The following is a 3,100-nucleotide window of genomic DNA, read 5'->3' on the forward strand; positions in this document are numbered from 1 at the left end:
GTTCTCCCAGCATCCCTCAGTCTTGAACTGACCTCCAGGTTCTCCCAGCATCCCTTGGTCCTGACCTGGCATACCCTGCTCCTAATCCTGAACTTCCCAGCCCACGGGCTGGGCTGCCCTTCCCTAGAGGCTCCTCCTTATATAATCCAGACATATTGATCTCTCCTTCTCTCCTTCTTTCCCTCTCTCTGCCCACACACTCTTTCTCTCTTTCTCCTCCCATTCCCCTCTCTCTCCCTCCTCATGGCAATAAATCTGCCTTTGTATATGTTAATCTGGCTTGAGGTGGATCATTTTACCTGCAGACAATGTGTCACTCAGAGGATCTAGAATAAAAGTGGGTCTTCCCACTTCAAATGACGTAATCAAGAAAAAAAAATCTCTCACAGACCACTTGAGGTTTAGTTAAGTCCAAGTGTCGTCAAGTTGATCACCAAAAATAGCCATCACACAAGCTAGCCTGAAGCTCACTATGTAAACCAGGCCGTCCTTGAATTCACTATCCCCTACTTGCCTCAAGTACGCTGGGGTTGAAGGAGTATGCCGCCATGCTAGCTAGGCCTGAAGTAACTCTTAGGAGAGGAAACAATAGGTAATGTTCTAATCTTTGGAGCAGATCAGAATGTTGTCTCCACCCCAAGCAGTAAGCTTAAGGAACAGTGACAGTGGATGTTTATCTTCCTAGCGTTGCCTAAGAAACAGGAGGTGGGGTCCAAAGCTGACCTGAAGGGAGGGGTCCATCCTCAGCGGCCTCTAAGGTTACACTACCACGACAGTGTCTTAAAGACATCACTGTGGGGGGGCTAGTGTCATGGCCCACGCACGCGAGGGGACACTTTTTCAAGCCTTGTAATGCACATGTCCTGCTGAGGTTTGGGCTGAATTGAGCTGTGACTGAAGAAGAGGGGGTAGGGGCTCCCTTTCTGCCACCCGCTGAGAGCTGGGAGGAGCTGCAGAGGCCCAACAGGTCAGACCACTTTGAAAACTGCAGGGCAGGAACCAGGAGAGGAGTGGACCAAAAGGCAGAGCAAAGGCTGGATCTGGAAAGGGAACGGCAATCAAGACGTTGATCATGAAGCTGCTGCCCAGCTGGAGAGCGGTGCTACCTGTGGGCCCTTGGCCTGGCCTGTGCCCCTGTATCCCAGCCCGGCCATGGGCACAGCATCCCAGAAGTAGGTAGCCTCTGGGGTGGTTGGGGTCTACACTAAGCAGAGGGGAGCAGGTGCCGAACCCAGGCCAGCTCTTTTTTTTTTTTCGAGACAGGGTTTCTCTGTGTAGCCCTGGCTGTCCTGGAACTTACTCTGTAGACCAGGCTGGCCTCGAACTCAGAAATCCGCCCGCCTCTGCCTCCCAAGTGCTGGGATTAAAGGCGTGCGCCACCACTGCCCGGCTGGGTGTTTCTATTATGTTATCTGAGGATCTTACTATATAGCTTTGACCTGGAACTCATTCTGTAGACAAGGTTGGCCTCACCTCAAAATCATAGAAATTTGCGTGTCTCTGCTTCCTGGGTGCCAGATTTTAAAGGCATGAGCTACTAAGATAGGGTCTTATGCAGCCAAGAATTTTGGAGGCTGGTCTTAAATACCCTATCTTCTTGCCTGCACCTTCCTTTACTGGATCACAGGCATATGTTATCATACCTAGCTTTTATTAGTTTAAAAAATTAATAAATTATATTTAGTGTGTGTGCTCGAGCATGCGTAATGAAGAAGTGTGTGCGGGGTGCAACTTGTGAGAGTCAGTTTTCTTCGACCATGTGGGTCTTGGGGAGAAGATGGAACTTAGATCATCAGGTTTGGCAGCAAGTGCCTTTTCCTGCAGAGCTATCTTGCCAGCCCCCAATTTTATTTATTTATTATTAGTTTATGTGTATATACACATGTATGCGCGAACATGTGTGTGTGTGTGTGTCTGTCTGTCTGTCTGTCTATCTGTCTGTCTGCCTGCATTTGTGTCTGTGTTGTTTGAGTTTGGGTGTTTTGCCAAAGGGATACATATGGAAGTCAGAAGACAACCTATGGAAGTCAGCTCTCTCCCTCAGGTCCCAGAGGTTAATCCCAGGTCACTGGCTTGGTGGTCTATGCCTTTACCTAAGGAGCCATCCAGCTGGCCCTTCCCTGTTACTTTTCAGACAGAGTTTTGCCATGTTGGGTTTTTTTTTTTCCGAGACAGGGTTTCTATGTATAACCCTGGCTGTCCTGGAACTCACTCTGTAGACCAGACTGGCCTCGAACTCAGAAATCTGCCTGCCTCTGCCTCCCAAGTGCTGGGATTAAAGGCGTGTGCCACCACTGCCCAGCTTGGGTATTCTTTTTAAGTGCATAGTCCAGGCTTGCCTAGATGGAAATCATTATGTAGGCCAGGCTGGGCTTGAACTCATTAGGATCTGCCTGTCTCAGCCTCCTGAGGACAGGGGCAACAGGCATTAGCCACTAGCTAGCTACAACAACATTCTTAATGCTTTTGCAACAAGAAGCCTCTTTCATTTTCACAGGGTCCCCCAAACTGAGTAGTTCATCCTGGCTAATATTCTCATCCTGACACAGCACTAGGGGCGGGGGCCTATCTGTGGATGCCTCAGGAATCCTCTGTGGTGAAAGAAGGCAGTGAGAGGTGCCGACACCAAGGTGAATTCCGCCTTGGTTTTGACCCTCACTTCCTGTCTGACCTTGGTCTTATCACTAAGTCTTTTTCTTTCAGCAGCGAAAGAGTTAACACATGCAGCCCCAGAGGGTACATGTGACAGTGCATATACAAATACAGGTAATGGCATCTGATCCTATCCCTGAAGAGCAGCGATGATGATAAGATAAACTTCCATTAATAAATGTAGAGGGTTTTGAGAGCGGGCGATGATGAGTCATGCCCTCTCCCTCTCCTCGCATGTCATCCCTAGACTGTCCCCTCTTCACCCTGTAGACTCTGGACCTCCCTAGGGAAACAAGAACAGGCCTGGTGCCAGGCTCGGATGTGGGTAGGATAGAGAATGCTCAGCAGGTAAATGTGCTCCTTGCTTGGGTGGCCTTTACCACAGGAGCCAGAGTTAATACCTCACCTCTGCCCAGTCCCCTTTCGCAATCTGGAGCTATGGCCCTGG

The sequence above is a fragment of the Grammomys surdaster genome, unplaced genomic scaffold (genome assembly GCF_004785775.1).
Source record: "Grammomys surdaster isolate TR1022 unplaced genomic scaffold, NIH_TR_1.0 135, whole genome shotgun sequence".
Taxonomy (NCBI): domain Eukaryota; kingdom Metazoa; phylum Chordata; class Mammalia; order Rodentia; family Muridae; genus Grammomys; species Grammomys surdaster.